Source organism: Squalius cephalus (assembly GCF_949319135.1).
Source record: "Squalius cephalus genome assembly, chromosome: 19".
In the NCBI taxonomy this organism is placed as follows: Eukaryota; Metazoa; Chordata; class Actinopteri; order Cypriniformes; family Leuciscidae; genus Squalius; species Squalius cephalus.
This window is the reverse complement of record NC_137140.1, coordinates 31,135,245-31,152,565: the sequence shown is the minus strand read 5'-3', so window position 1 is coordinate 31,152,565 and position 17,321 is coordinate 31,135,245. Positions and strand designations below refer to the sequence as shown.

The following is a 17,321-nucleotide window of genomic DNA, read 5'->3' as shown; positions in this document are numbered from 1 at the left end:
CAGGGACGAAAAAGCAACAAGAAAGGGAAAATGGAAAGTGGAAAGTGGAAAAGGGAAAAGGGAAAAGGGAAAGAAACAGGAAATAAAACAGGAAAAGAAAAGTGAAATGACCTGGAACGAGGTTGAAAGAGATAAGGGAGGATATAAAGTAAGAAGGGAAGGGATGAGAAGGGAAAAGGAAAAGGAAAATAAATTAAAGGGGAAATAAAGGGTGAGAAAAGGGAAAGAGAAGAGGGATGGAAATTAAAGGGGAAGCGACAAACAAAACTAAAGGGACTAGTGACAAGAGGAACATGAATGAAGAATGGAAAATGGAAAAGGAAAAGGGGCAGGAAATATTAGCGGAAAAGAAAAGTGGAAGAACTGGGAAAGAAGTTGAAAGGGAAAAGGAAGATATAAGAAGGTGCAATGAAAGGGGAAAAGGGAAGGGATGCGAAGGGAAAGATAAGGGGAAAAAATAAAAGAGGAATGAAATGAAAAGAGAAAAACAATTAAGGGGAAATAAGACAGAAAAAATGTAAAGGGAAAATAAATGGAAGGAGAAAAAAATGTCAGAGGGACAGGAAAACAAGGGTAAAGAAGAGGGTTCAGAATGAGAAAGGAAGTATGGTACAACACATAGAACAACAAATTCAAGATAGAGAAGAAAAGGAAAGACAGAAGAAAGGAACAGTAGAAGTAAACAACGAAAGGATGAAGACTACATGTGCCATCACTGGCTCTCTGTGATCCATGCTCATGTTTCATCTACATTCTTCTCTTTTACCGAGACAAATCGGTACTTTCATGACAACCATAAGCATCCTTAACAATCTCACACAGCAGAATAATCACTTCTTTTTGTCTCCATAACAATGTTTCTCTCCTCAAAGTGCTGTTTGAAATCACTGCCTCAACACTTAGCAATAAGCCACACAGTATTTGTCTTGCGCAGACATGCTAACACAACAAAACAAAGAAGTATAGACATTAGCCTCCTGCAGGCAAAGCCAAATCAGCCTCCAATGCTAGTTTAATTCACGCTATTAATGACTTTCTGTGAACTGTGACACAGTCAAGATTTAGCATCAAGAGTATTTGCTTAATTAAAGGGCTACAGGAAGTAATGAGCTGTCTGGACTAGAAAGCTGTGTATTCCTGCTCTATTAGGACGAGTCAGCTATGCGAAAGATGAATTAGAGGAGCAGTATCACAGGTCTGAAGGTTATAACATCTCAAGGGCTTCATTCACTAACTGACACTTTGGTTCCCTTTCGAGAACGTTCACTTCGTATTGTGTAGCTATACGCAGTGGGAAAACTCATTTTCTCGAGAATATTGAAGCCTTTATTTTAAAACGCAGAGCAGACTAGCGCGCTGGTTGGCTGGGCTGCGGGAACTGCACAAACCTATGGCGAAGCAGCGAGGACGCGCGAGTCTATCAGGGCACTTCACGCCGAAGCCCGCCAGAATGGGCGTGGCTGCTGACTATATAAGCGGTCCATTTCGCCATAGGAGTCAGATCTTAATCTCCTTCAGCGACCGACTTACGTCTTCGCTGACTCTTCTGAAGCCTTCGCCTCGCCGTCGACTAGCCCAGCAGCGGAACGAGCGACTCTGCCTTCCTGCTTCAGCAGCTCGGTGCCACTCTCCTGATTCGCCGTTTCCCTGCGGCCATCCGGTGAATGCATATCCTTTCACAGGCCTTCAAGTGCTCGCTTCTGCAGCGCTTTTGTAAAAAAAGAGCAAATTTCTCTTGCGACGTTGCTACAAATGTCATGCGCTGACTGCACGGCATGCAGGGCCCCCCTAGATATTATTGTGAAGAGTGCGCTTCCTGCCTGGGCCTCGGACACGCAGAAGCGGCACTCAAGCAAGGCGGCTGCTCTCACTGCGAGAGCATGCCACTTGCCTCTCTGCGCTCGCGGCTAGCTCTCCTTACTTCGGAGCCTTGGAAGGGCCCAAGCCTCTGATATCCCATTCGCGGGGCCCGACTCTGTCTCGACCCCGTTGGACTCTGACTTTAGATCTACTAAGAGCCTCGGGCCATGTAGCCCTAGGCAATGGTTCAGAGCGAAATCTTCAGCTAATAGCACGCCGTTTTAAAATGGGTTCCCACTGCGTATAGCTACGCAATACGAAGTGAACGTTCTCGAAAGGGAACGTACTCGGTTGCTCACGTAACCTCGGTTCCCTGAGAGTAGGGAACGAGTACTGCGTAGCCGGCCGTGCTATTAAGCTGCACTTCAGGTCTGTCGCTTCAGTCGATTTAACCTGATTCCAATGAGAAATGGGACGCTTATATAGTCAGCAGCCACACCCATTCTGGCACACTTCTGGCACGTCCTCGTTGCTTCACCATAAGTTTGTGCAGTTCCTGCAGCCCAGCCAACCAGTGCACTAGTCTGCTCTGCATTATGCTGGCTGTGCAGCTGCTCTGCGTTTTAAAATAAAGGCTTCAATATTCTTGAGAAAAGGAGTTTTCCCACTGCGTATAGCTACGCAATACTCGTTCCCTACTCTCAGGGAACCGAGGTTACGTTAGTAAACAAGTACGTTTTCTGCTTTGATTGGTGTGAACCGCCTTTCAGAAGTTAACAGGGTGAAGGTTCAAAGATTGATTTATTATGTGGCTTTATTTAGCACCGCATGTTCTCATGAGAAGACCCTTCAAAAATGGTTAATTTGGTTGTCAGTGGCTGCATTTGCTAATATCTGTAGACTTCTCTCAATGAAGCACTCAAATGGTCATTGGTACTGGCAGTACATTCCAGATGGAAATTCCAATATTTGATCCACTGAAAGGCAGTTTGCTAACCTGGTTAAAACCAGACCATTCTCAGTAGTAACTGAGTTATGGTCTGGCAAAGCTTCATTAATAACTCATTTCCAAAGGGGCGTCACCAACGGACGTCACTCAAATGCCTCTGGGCGCAATTGGATAGACCTAAAACCAATCAGAGTGATCGCCATCGTGTAAAGCCATATGCTGCGTCCCAATTCGCCTAAGTTACACTACGCCATAAAAGTATGTACTCTTTTTGTGAAGAAAAGGTATTTACTTTTGAATGTGTAGCAAAAAAGTAGGCAAGCTTTGGGACATACTACTTCGTCATCTTTATCGGACGGATCTGTCGCGTGCATCCTGCCCTGTCAATCATCTTGTCACAGTTAAAATCCTCTATTAAATCTAATTTAATTTCCTACCGTTTCGGAGAGAAATGTAGCAGCACGTTCATCTGCCAGTGGGTCTTTCATGGAGACTGTCCTCTTGTGTTTGCAATTTGAATATAATAACACATTTAAAAGTTGGTGGCTTCACCAACGGACGTCGCTCAAATGCCTCACAATTGGATAGACCTAAAACCAATCAGAGCGATCGTCATCGTGTAAAGCCCGCCCCAACGTTTCTGATTGGTGCCACGATTTTGACGGATTAGAAATGGGCTTGAATGAGCTCTTTGCCAGACTACTTGCAGAGCAAATCTAAATTTGCCGGAAGTTGTCTGGGTTTTCCCAGGCTAGCAGTTTGCGCAAAAATAAAATAAAAATTATTCATGGGTTCATTTGAATGCCCTATATTTATACATATTGAATCACTCAAAAATAACAAAATAAAATATAATAATAATAATAATTATTATTATTATTATTATAATTATAATTATTATTATTTGTTCATATTGTTTATGTTTTTTTATTTATACATATTTAAATATTTCATTAGGCCTATATTAAGTATAAGTTTATAAGTTTTAACTTGACTAGAATCTATTATTATTGTTGTATAATAATAATAATAATAATAATAATAATAATAATAATAATACATTATTATTATTATTATTATTATTATAAAGAAGAAGAAAATGTGTTAGTAGCGTGGTTTAGCATTTAGTGCATGTACTTCAGGCATGTTGAGCAGAACCATGCATGCATGTCTTGATTCCATTCCTGCTCTCCATCTAATGTCTTTAGTTTTTGACTAAAAGTGGCCTCACAGCTCTGTCATGCATTGTCAAAATGAAGTAACAGGATGTGAAGAATCACTAAATTGTCCTTTTGGAAACGACCACATCATTTCCATACGTAACTAGGCTTGTATGTCACTCAGCTGAGGGTGATTTACACAGCCAAACGCTGCTGCTCTCTGCTGAGAATCAAATCCCTCTCAAACCCTTCAACCAACTCCTCTGCAAAGTGGCCCAAATTGAATCATTTCAGAAGAAGGAGCCGAGAACGGATGCTCACCACACACAGGAGACTCAAAAAGCTTTCTTTATCTCTTTTCACGGTCCTTTTCTTTCTATCTCATGAAATCTTCCATTTAACCCACTGACAGTCCGACAGCACACACTCTGTATCGAACCACAAGCATCCTTTCAGAGGCTGTAATAGAGCAACGCTGTGTCTCGAACAGCAAACAGCTTTGTGTGCACATCTCTGTGTGTGTGTGTGAGGAGGGTGTACCAATGAGAAAACAAGCTGCCTTAGAAGAAAAGTGGCATGAAGCAGAAAGACAGACAGACCTGGCAGACACCACACCACACACACACACACACACACACAGACCGTGCTCCAGTAACTTCTTCTCTGGCAGTGGAATCTGCCCAAACATTATTAGCATTCATCATGATCTCTTCCTCTCCTTTGGTCTGGGTGACGGCGCGACCCTGGCTCAGAGCTCCAGCCGAGCGCTGGATTTTAAGTGCGTCTGTAAGAAGATAAGCCTTATAAGCCGCAGACATGCACCTCTCAACTGTGTCTGGAAATCTGATGAAGCGCACATCATCTCATACGCAGCCGAACGCAGTCTGTAGAAGATTTAGTTCACACGGCGCAGCGGGAGATCCTCAACAGATACTGAACACTCTGAATACAGATCTCTTTTATCCTGATGTCGACTCCTTGTCTCCTGCAGGCTTGAATATAGTAGCATTTCTCACTTTCTCTAGTCAGACTTCCCTCAGATAACTCACTCTCTCTCATACTACACAAAACACATTCGGTATGATGCACAAGAATAGAAAATGTTCCACATTACCTAATGATATAAGTCCACAAATGTCTCTTTGCCTCCGGTGCGTTCCGTAAAGTTTCCAAACAGACTTTCTGTCCCATGCGTACCATTGTCACCGTGCGTCTGCGCTCCCTTGTGGAGCGTGTGCTGCTCTGATCGGATCAGGATGTGTGTGTGGGAGAATCCTCTCTCACTCCTCCGCTGCAGCAGCTCAGGCGAGCCGAGAGATCCGATTGGCCGTCTCAGAGCTCACGGAGCGTCCGTCATGCGTGCGCCAGCCCTCGTTGCTCTCTCTCTCTCTCTCTCTCTGGCTCTATTTCTAACCGCCTGCATACACTGCATGCATACCAGCACAAACCATTCATTTCATTTTCTTCGATCATATTAATATTATCACCACTAGTATTTCATTTTCTTCATTACACAATGCTGATTTTTCTCTGTCCCCCCTCTCCCCTCCTGTAAGGTCTGTCTTTTTTTAAACACATTTTATTACTCTCCACTCAAGGATGTATTGACACTGTCATCTAATTTTTTCATAGATATTTCTGACAGACTGAATTATATTTGGGACACTTTCAAATGTGGTAATGAATCTGATATTTGGTAATTTTACCTAGTTTTTACCTTTTTACCTGCCTGGTTCTGCCTTTTCAGATTTGCGGTACATTTATACGTACAGCAACCACCATAACTCACTTTTCGAAATGTCGCAATGAGAACTTCATCGTTCTCCAATTTCTGAGCAAAAGCATATTTTGAGAGCTTTGCTTTGCTTGGACTGCAAAAAAAATCTTGCAAGCTTTAATGTCGCAATAAAAACAGAAGAAGCGACAAATCTTTTCTTCCATATTGTGACATACATCTGAGTTTATTGAAATTATTGAGAAAAAAGTAGTGCGGGGACCTGAATCGTTTGTTGAATTTTGAGATGTGGGCGTTGCACTCATAAAAGAATGCGAGCTTGCAGTCGACTGTGGAGGGGCGGGGTTTAAGCGGAATAAATGATTGGAGAAGTCCGCCATATGTCACCAGAGTGAAGACTATCATTTTCACCATTTATCGCTATACTATCGCGTTTACGAGGTCAACGAAAATAATCATTCACAATAATACCTATAACATGCATGTAGAAATAAATAGGGAGAATTTTCACGTCATGCCGTCTTTAAGAGAAAGCCAATTGCATCTGCATTTGATCGAACAAACTAACATACAATCGAAATTGCTTTCAGAAAATCAGTTACGAAATACCGGGGGAAAGCGATGTCATCTAATTAATATTCATGAGCCATGCTAATAAGGTTTAAAATGTTCCCCCAATCTTTTCAATTCACTACATCCCATGTAAATGTATTTGATCTTTGGTCATTTAGTCTCCTTTTATTTTTACTACTTGAGGCAGCAAAGAGCACTAATGCTGTACTGAATATTTTAAGTCATTTACATAATTTACATAAACATTGAGCCACTGACATGTCATTCAAATAGTCAGCGGGTCAATGTTTATGTAAATAATGCCTGCCGCACCATTATGGTTTATTTAATAACATGTTTTCTGAATGCAAAGTGTACCGGGCTGCGTAATTCCTAACATATTATATAGGTTATTATTATTGTAGCTTCCTGATGATCAACCTAAAAGCACTTGTCTTGTCCTTTGGTTTGTATAAAGTGACAAAAACGTTACACACTCACAATATAATCGTATGTTTTCAGTAAGATTTTTGGTAACTCTTTACTTAAAGCCTTTATGTATAAATCATTATAAAGGTATGCATTATGTGCATTATAATACATTATATCTTTTCATAAATAATTGAAATCAAAGTTAAAATGCATTATATTTGCAGATTCTGAAATTGATTGTTTGTTGTGTGTTTTAATGCATTATACTTTCTAAAGGTGTTCAATGAACAGATAAGTATTATAATGTATTATAACTGTGGTTACAATTATTCATGAGACTATACATTGCATTATAAGGTGCATTACAAGGCATTAAATTACTGCATTAAAATAGTTTTATAATGCATTTTACAAAAGGGCTTTAAGTAAAGTGTTACCAGATTTGTTTTTTTTCTTTTGAAAGAAAGAAATTAATACTTCAGCAAGGATGCATTAAATTAATCAAAGGTGATAGTATAGAAATGTATAACATTACAAAAGTTTTATATTTCAATAAAAGTGTTGTTTTTAACTTAAAATGCCCCTATTATGGATTTTTGAAAATAACCTTTCATAGTGTGTAACATAGCACTAAGTGAATGAAAACATCCTGCAAAGTTTTAAATCTGAAAGTGCACCGTATATAAAGTTATTGTCTTTCAAAAGTAAGAGTCGACTCTGAGTCAATGAAATGAATCGTTTTTCAAACGAGTCATAAGCTGTTTTGTTGTGACGCCAAGACGAAACATTAGCATATTGCTCGCCCACTTATTGCATGCGCAGACACCAGGGAAAACTTGAACCTCAAACACTGCAGCTGATTCCTGTGGATACTGGATAGCATCATGTCAAGAAAATGCTGTGCTCTACAATGTGAAGGTAACGCCAGTTTTTTTCACTGCCCAAGGACGAGCATGTGAAGAATCAGAGGTTAAAATTCATCTTTACCATGATACCACAGCAGTATAACTTAATCCTAAACTTTTGCTGTGTTCCCTTTATTTTACTGACGACTGCTTCTCAAATCTCGGAGTTCAATGTAGGATTCACAAACCGCTTGCTCTTGAAAGATAATGTTCAAAATATTTAGTTTTGAGTTTTATATTGTGTAGGTCTCCTGCTAACTGGTTAATTCACATTATTACTGTCTTACAGTAATAATTAATAAATTCAATTACAGTAATAAATGCATCTGCTAATCAGTTGTGGGCCACTTTTTTAACTGTGTCTATTAATGCAGATTGTCTGTCGTTCTCACTACTTTGAGGAAAGATTAAGCATGGAGGAAGATTTGTTTTACAACGTTTATGTTACATCAGTCATTCACGCTAGAGCTCGGCTAATGAATGCAGTTATTGATACAGTTTCCACATGTTCACCGCAATAAATTAGAAAAATACTCAGTAAATAAATAAGTAAAATAATCAGTTTGTTGATGGACATGCACTTGTTAATGCTGATGGTGAGGAATTACAGTTGCAACATCTCATAATGTACCTCAAACTGAGTAGTGTATCAGTGAGAAACACTGAGTCCTGCTCGAGTCGTCCTTGTGATGGAGGTTCGAGTTCAATAACTAGTTCTTCCAATGTTTCATCATCGGACTTGCGCTCAGATTGATATGGTAAAATCGACGTTATCGTTCGTTACTCTGTTTAGTTTATGGTGTAGGAAGCCTCAGGACACGCTGATGTTGTTATGGCAATGGGCGTTTTGGTTTCCATCACGCGCGCTGCACACGGTACACCAATCACAACAGACTGAGTTGTCTGGCCAATCAGAGCAGAGTAACTCGCAGAAAGGAGGGATTTAGAGAGATTGATTCATTTGACAAGTCGTTTGAGAATTATTGAAAATGTGGTGATGTGCAAATATATATTATGAGAAAATTAAACAGTTTTTTGACCGTTGATGCATGTAAACCTGTTGTATGTGACTCCAAAACAACATTAGGAAACTTTAAAATAAATAAATAGGGGCACTTTAACATTCATCAAATAATCCTGAAAAAATAAAAATAAATATATATATATATATATATTCTACAAAATTTAATGTTTTTTTTTTTTTTAAATGTACAATAATAATAAATGTTCCTTGAGCACCAAATCAGCGCAACATTTTGTTTTTACTATATTTTGATCAAATAAATGCAGTCTTGGTGAGAATAAAAGACTTCTTTCAAAAATATGTTTTCAAAAAATCTTACCGACCCCAAAATATTCAACGGTAGAGTAACAAGCACAACTAAAATCATGTGATTTTCATGCCACAAGGCGACACAGACCAAAGAGCTAAAACTAAACCCATGATAGTCACATACTTCATATAGTTCATTTTTGAGTTTTAAGTAAGGCCAAATGCCCCAAATGATGCACAAAACTACTCGACCGACTTGCCCATCAACAATCATAACTAACTTTCCTCAAAGTCTAAGTAGAACACAAAACGTATTTTGAAAGCTTTGTTTTGCTTGGCCTTGGAGCGGAAAAACCTGCGGTATACTCATGATATCGGTGCAAACCGAGACAGCAGCAAACAAAAGCATTTACGCCTCCATGTCTACTGATAACACAGCACAGAACAATATACAATGCTTTGCAGCAATTTATTAATGTAAACAGAGTCAACTATGCCTAAAAAATTTAAACAGAAAATAAATCGGATACACTGTATGTCAAACTATCAAGATGTGCAGTGTAAATGCAGCCAATATACCTCACAGCTTATACCTTTCATTTTATTATATCGGTTTGTCATCCCTCGCTCATTTTCTCCTCTCCCTCCTGCAGGTGAGTTGAAGACCAGCGGCGTATCTTTTCTCTCTCGCTCTCTCTGCCTTCTCTCTGGGGCTTTGAAGGGAAACTTAATGAATAATGAAGAAAAGATGAGATGTAGCAAAGGAGAGAGTTAAAAAAAAAATGATTTGAGGAGATGGGGAGTGGGAATGAGAGGCCCTTCATGAGCCTCCATCGCCTTTGAAATGATAGATATAAAAAAACTATAGAAAAGAAGGAGTGAAGGCCTCTCCAGTGTGTTCACCCATCAATTAGTTGGACAGCAGGAGGAGGTGTGGAGGAGAAGGGAGCGAGAGGTGGAGCGTGTGAAGTGTTGGACGATTAAACAGGCGAGAAGGAGAGGTGAAGGCTGAGGAAAGGAGGACTGCTGAAAGACAGCAGGGACACGAGGCAGTTACTGACTTCTCAACTTCACTCATTCCAGCTATTTATCATTCGCACACGCTATCTGTCCAGTCCCTGGAGTGCACGCGGTAACGTTTGCCACACACAGGGCAGGCAAAGAGCTTCCACTCAAACGAGTTTGTGGTAAAATCAATGACAACCTTTCAACCATGACCATCGGTGAAACGTTGAGTTCTAAAAAAAATTAATAAAAATGCTATTCATGGCTTTCTTGCATTCAACAGAACCAACAAACAGATCAAAGATTTTTGGTCAGTTTGCCCGAATCTGCTAAAAAAATATATGGTCACTTATTTGAGTACACTAGCATACAGAACACCTCAAACACATGGGCAAAATCTTCAACATGTACTGTTATTGCTTAAAATAAAATAAAAAAGTATAGAAAAAAAAAACCTAAAAAAAAAATGGTCTGAGTGTAAATTTAAAATGCATGTATGTGCACTTTTAGTAGTACACTAGCATACATGCGTGGAATGTTCAACATAAAAAGTGTAAAATAAGAAGTAAAATCTATTTTTTATAAATAAAATATGACATTAAATAATTTAACAAATAAAAAAAAAATTAAAAAATACTTTTAGGAGTTCGCTAGTTGAGATAATAGTCTATGCATATGTGTGGTTATTTGTCACTTTTACTTTTACATGAAAAAAAAAAAAAAAAAAACCTAACTAAAACGAATAAAATAAAAACAATTGTCTGCATATAATATGCAATATTAAGTATTTAATGTATAATTAAAATATGGAAATATGTGTATAGAAGCCTAAAGGATTAGATCAGGTGTGTGTCTTATATTTCATCCTGAAGCAGGAGTAAAGGAAACAAGTGTGGTTACAGCTTTAAAATAAAAATATCCCCCAAAGAGAGTGTGTGTGTTCTCTTTTTTATTTTGATGATAAAAATCTAAAGTGCTATATCCTGGTCCAGAGCTGTTACCGGGTTTTTATCGCCTCCTCAAAGCAAGCTGTTAATACAGAGGATGTATCATGTATGTAGGAGTTCACTTCAAGCTAAAACTGAGGAGCTTTTACAGTGGCAACATATGGGACATATAGTGGTAATATGCTAACATATAATTACGTTTAAATTAAAACATGAATGAAAAGTTGTGTGTTATTGTCTGATATTCCTTAAAAATAAAATGGTAAATACATGTTTTATTAAACAGTATTGTAATTATTATGAGAAGTACATCCTGCTGTACAATATATAATAATATATTCATCATAATTTCTGATCAGATTCATCATTTCATGCTCATATGTTTAACAGCACATCTGAGCATGTTTACCAGACTTGGATGCTGTTACTGATATGTAAGACGACTGCTTGGCACATATTGATGTGGTCAGGCTTTAGTCGCATCATTTTTTTTGATGTGTTTAATACAAGACAGTCCTTCAACACTGACATACGGTTTTACGTTAAATGTGACTGACATATTGATCTGGGGGGGGGGGAAGCTTTTCTTTGTCTGGGGTCTTCAAATAATGAAGCTTAAGACATGATTTAATGGTGGCCAGGTGCCACCATTGTGACGTAATTATGTAAAAAATTTAAATATGAAACTTTTATGGAATATCGTTATCTGCATATCAAATCCAGCTTGTGATTAACACTGATTTAACAGCCATCTTAATATTGAATCACATTAATAGTCAGAACTCATTGGCGTCATTGTTCTCCTATCTAGTCAGTTGACTCAGGTTGGTTCTTAGAAGGTTCCAGTGGAAGTGGGGTATGTGATTGGCTGTGTGATCGGGGATTGGGCAATTAATCCACATCCAGCTCAATGGAGAGAGATTATGCAGTCAAGTGAATCTCATTTCAAGCTGCTGCTCTGGGTGGGAGGGTATGCGTGGGCTACTCCATGACACAAAGACAAATGACCAGCGAGCGGGCGAGTGTGAGGAGAAGATTGGAGAAGCAAAGGGGGCAGCTCGTACGGCTTCTGTCGAAGTCCATAATCCACTGTTGACTTCCAGAGAGAAGGCAACGATTGAGAGGCGCTGATTAAATAACCACAGGCACTACCAGAACCAAGGTCATGAGTTTGATTCCCAATGTAACCTTAACTATTAGTATAAAAGCAAATGTCAACTGCAGAAATTACAATATTGAGACCCTATGATTTGTGTCTCAGTGTGAATGAGCAGTGCAGTTTAGTCTCACATACTCAAGAACGCATGACGCTGATGTTTTCAGCACCTGCCATCTCAGTCCACCATTTAATTTGACAAATACTATATATTTGTCACAAAAAAAAACACACATAACCTCAAAGGACCTAACTTGAAGAAATTATGACAGAAATATATCATATATTGTACAGTAGGGCATGTTTCTCATAAATTAAATTCTATTTTAAAGGAATATCACACAATGTCACGCAACTTTTCTTCCATGTTTTAATTTAAACTTAATTTATAGCCTATTTGTTTGCCATGCAATAAAAGTTTTTTTTTTTTTAAGATTAATAAAATTAACGTTGTATGCATTAATTTCATTACCAACATTTTTGATAACTTTGTATTAAATCATAAAGCACAGAATCCAGAACATTTTTACAAAATTTCTTAAGAAAAGAATATCATAGAGAACTATTATTGCAAAAAATATATTATATATATATATATATATATATAATGAATATTAATATAATGAAATATATATATATTGAATTAAATTGATTAGACCTTTCTGATTATTAATATTTAATGAAACCATTCAAACAAAATGAAGGAAATTTAAAACACAGAATTTGGGAACAAATAAAACTGATTTCATATGACCCTAAATAATGTACTACAAAGCTTAAAACTCTTTAGTTCTCTTGAGTTTATGAGTTTCTTGACTCACCATGAGGAGCATTTCAAAGCAGTGGCGGAGCCAGAGGGGTGTCCGGGGTGGCACTGGACACCGCTGACATCCGATTGGCCACCCCGGGTGCCACGTCAAAATGTTATTAGCTACTGGCAGTTGCTAATGCTGATTTATTTTTTATGTTTTATGTTCGCCGGCAGCGCGCACAGTTTTCAAATGGACGAAATATTTCGTATTCAGAGGACGAGAGAATATGGTTGCAAGATACCAAACTAAGTGCTGTAATGGATTTTTTTTTTTTTTAAGGAATGGCACATTTAGAAAATATCCCCATTACCTGATAGTCATCCCTGAAACATGGGTCTTGAAATATCTCACCTGTCTCTGTGACAGCACTAGACTCTAAGACTAGAAAGTAACGTGACCCGATGCCATCAGATTCTACATTCAGCCAATGAGAACAGTTTGGGCAACTTTCCACATGTCCATCATTTTGTATGTTCACAGGGCAGCCCATATATCGTCACCTTCCTAAAATAATTGCCCAAGTCATTTTTTCAGGCTTCTAAGAAAACACAAAACACTGAAAAATAACCTTTAGAGGTTGAGTAGATTTTCGTTCTTCTTGATGCAACTGCCATCTTGAAAAGCTTGTAAAATTGCCTAAGTCTCATTGTCTTTTGACTTGGGCAAAATAAAACAGCCTTAGTCACACTCTTGACATAGGCCATTATACTACAGGGGTAGAATTGCATGATCTGTTCAACCAGAGGTGGCCAGCATCATGAGGAGATGACTTATGCAAAAAATTATTTTAGGAAGGTGACAATATGGTAAACAGGAAGAAACCCATATATGGTAAACAGGAAGCTGAAATAGTGTTTAATTGCATATTCAGCTTCATTAGGAATTGTTAGATTCTCAAGTCAGAACTTTCACCTTAACACAACAGAACAAAGCAAAACAACAAAACACTAGATAAACACAAAAAAACATTATCAATTCTGGTTGAATCTATTCTCAGAATGCCATTGTTGTCTTGTCCCAGAATATGACAAGAGTGCATAAAGCCCAAAGCTAAATATTCTTATGACATTACAACAGAAGCAACATCTCAGAGGCAATATCTCTGCAATTCCCCTCATGCATATTCACAGAAGCTGCCGAACTGGTGACGTCTCCCAGCAGGAAGGATGGTCTCCCCGGACAGCCATGGAAGACACTCAGGCAATTAAACTAGTCACAGGATCCATACAAACCACTGTTCCCGCCGCCAGAGGCGGAAACTCGACACTAAAACTCTGAAACAGGTGCTGCTCCTGACAGTAGAATAAAGCAGCACCTTTTATTTCCACCATATTTTTATACGAGTACAAATCACAGAAGCACTTATGCTGAAAATTACCGCTAACATCCAATTTTTCGACCATCATTCCCCAAGATGAAGTACAGATGAGAACTGGTCTGGCTGCAAATCCATATGTAGAACTTGTTTGGCAGAGAATGTCATGCACTGGCATTTATAAAAGGAGAACATTGATTTGTTACCAGTAAGATCAAAATGATGAGGGAAATGCATTGTGGGTTCGGTAAATGGAGTTGGGAAATACATACAGAAATCATTACAGATGTCACTCCCTCAGGTCAGGTCCATCATCCCCATTTACACACACACATATGGAGATGATGGGCCTGGACAACCAATGGATGTGTATATATATATATACACAGTATAGCGGTAAAGGTACCACATTTCAGCAAATAATCAAAGAAAGCTTTCGATTTCGGGTGGAAATCTCGTCTATCCCTATTCTTAATTATTATAATTTTTTTCATGAATCATTACTATTAGTCACCCTTTGCGTTTGTCTGTTGGTTTTGTTTAACCAATGAAAAGTATTAAAAAGAGCTTGTGACTAAACCTCCTAACTGCATTGGATCCTCAAACTGTTGGTCAAACCTCACACAGTTTGGACCATCTCTGCTTGTTTTTAGTTCTGCCAGAAAGACTCGGGAGAATTAATGCTGTAGCATAGTCATTTATTAATAAGCTCAGCAAGCAATCAAATTCTTTGGCGGAGGCCCCGTTCATGACTCGAATTCCAGGGGTATTGAATCAGCGACTGCTGACTGAAGATGAAGGCAGGGGCGCCGCTCACCCCCCGAGGCGATGAAGGGGGCCCTCTGGTGGTGGTGGGGTGGATGGAAGGGGGGGCGTCTTGAAGACTTCAGGTTGGAGAGAAGAGCCCATCTAGTGATGTTAGGGATGGTGAAAGTGGACACCTGGGTGGTCGTGATGGGGGGGATGGAGGAGAAGATCCGTCTTAGTGGTGGTGGGGAGGAAGGTGGTGGCTGGAACAACAGCATCTGCGGACTCAGATATGAGTAAGTGCTGCCCTTTTATGCTACAGCAAGGAAATTATAGGGTAGTTGATAAGGCAATTAGTGACGTAAATGATTGAGTCTCCCTGGCAGAACTTACGCTAGCTTTATTTCTTGTTAAAGAACTGGTTGTTTAAATAAATACAGTATTTTCTTTACTCAAGAAACACACACACACTAGGTTTGGCCTCTTCGTGGGGACTCTCCATAGACATAATGATTTATATACTTTACAAACTGTATTTTCTATCCCCTAAACCTATCCATCACAGAATCCTTTTTGCATTTTTCAAATAGGCATCATTTAGTACGTTTATTAATCCATTTACCTCGTGGGGATCGCTGGCTGGTCCCTACACATAAATAGATAAATAGATAAATAGGCTATATACATGGTGGCAAACAACCATATTTTCAGTGAATATTCATACAGAAAAGAATGAATGAATGTATAAATTATTGAATTAATTAAATATTTATAAATTATTTTTTAAATTATAAATTATAATTTTTTTTTCTTCTCTTCATGCCTCCAGACATGGCAAATCTCTTCAATCCTATTTATATGCTACTTGCCACTACTGCCACTTTCTTTTAGAAACTAATCGAATGCACCCTATCTCTACATAATGTTCAAATCAAATCAATAGGCCTATTCACGTTTTTTCTTTTAACATGAGCTCCAACATATGTATGTAATCACATGAAAACGCAGCCACTGACGTCATTAATTTTCACCTCCAAATAACTGACTGCAAACTCTACAATTCAAAAGCACTGACCCCCTTGCATTCATACTTGGAAATAATACCATCATAATTACAGGCATCTAAATTGCCTGAGCAAACAACAAGCTAAATCTAGATACAATAACACTGTACAATAACTCGCTGCTAGGTCAGGCTCATTCAGAGATAAATAAGGAACATCCATCACTGATAATTAGAGGTAACATTATAAAAGTAGGCCAAAGCATTGCACGTCTATTCGCCTTAAAAGCTACGCTGAAATATGGTTCACGCTTTATTTAATCGAGAAGGAAATGTAGGCCTTCAGCCTAACCGTGTCAATCAGAAAAAATGTACAACAACAACATAACAATCCTATCTAGCAATTATAAATTCAGAATATGAATATGAGACTCAGAACAGATCAGTAAAGCTCAGCGATAAGTGAAGTGTTTACCTTAAAATCTTTTACAGTTCAACATTTTAAAGTAAAATAAACAGGGAAATTCAAAAGTTAATTACCATATGCAAATAAATGTTGCTTTTATAGACCGCTTTTTATGAGAACTCTGAAGGCTGTTTCAGAGGCTTCTTACTTTCATTTAAGACGCATATTAAATATTACGGTTTCCCAGAACAAAGTGCACTGATATCGCTCTAGAGGTGTCTCATCAAACAACCTTGAAATTTCCCTAAGTAGACTGCAAAATCTAAGCTGTACTGATCACATTTCTACTGTAGCTTAAGGCTGTGGGTCAAAGGTCCCCCAGTGTGAGCCCATTATGTCCTTTCAGAAACGTTTCAGTGACCTTCATCGTCGTCTCCCCAAGCAAGAGAGGAATAACAATTATAACCTCAGGGAAATGGTCCTTCAGTTATTAAGTGATTCTAATCAAACCAGCCTCCCTTTACATAATCAATAGAGCTTGAGCAGGACATGTCACCTTTTTAATTCTTTACTATTTAAACCCACACTGATTCATACACACTTGGTTTGGATGCTTTTGGGACAGATATTTTTCTTTTTCAATAATTTATAGTGCTTGTTTTTAAAAGAAAGACTTCAAATTTTTCAGATAGTTTCAGCCTTACTGTACATGTGAAATGTATGTACAGTCGACTGGAAACAAGGAGTTTGCTGACTCTCATGACCAAGGTAAAGTGGCTCTGACTCAGTATATGCAGAAATAAAACCTAAAAGCCAATTCTGTTTTCTTGTGCTATGGAAAGTCCACATACAACATTTGTGGATATGAACAAATGCAATTGGAACTCATGATATAAGAGTATGTTGTAGGTTAATGGTTATGTTCAAAGGTGCAGTAAGCAATTTCTGAGAAACGCTGTTGAAAGTGGATCGGACAGAGCAGCACAACATTTGTAGCCAATCAGCAGAAGGGGGGTGTGTCCACTCATGATGGGGGAGGAGAGAAAGTGAGCAAGAGTGCGATTTGAAGAAAGACTGTAGAAAGAGAGATAGCTGAGAGACATTACAACAGATAAACCGACAGA

The 17,321-nt window shown here is 38.5% G+C and overlaps 1 protein-coding gene across 4 annotated transcripts in view; it reads right to left on the bottom strand.

The window, feature by feature from the left end:
• Positions 1–17,321, bottom strand: part of LOC307147017 (cadherin-18) — a 168,556-nt gene that overhangs the window by 103,133 nt on the left and 48,102 nt on the right. The window contains exon 1 of one of the 4 annotated variants that reach the window (XM_079851461.1): positions 5,024–5,271. The exons of 2 other annotated variants lie outside the window; for them this stretch is intronic. The gene's annotated coding sequence lies outside the window, so the exon portion shown is untranslated. Of the gene's footprint in view, positions 1–4,731; positions 4,749–5,023; positions 5,272–17,321 lie in introns of those variants that run through there. One more of the 4 variants, XM_079851464.1, reaches the window with a different exon arrangement.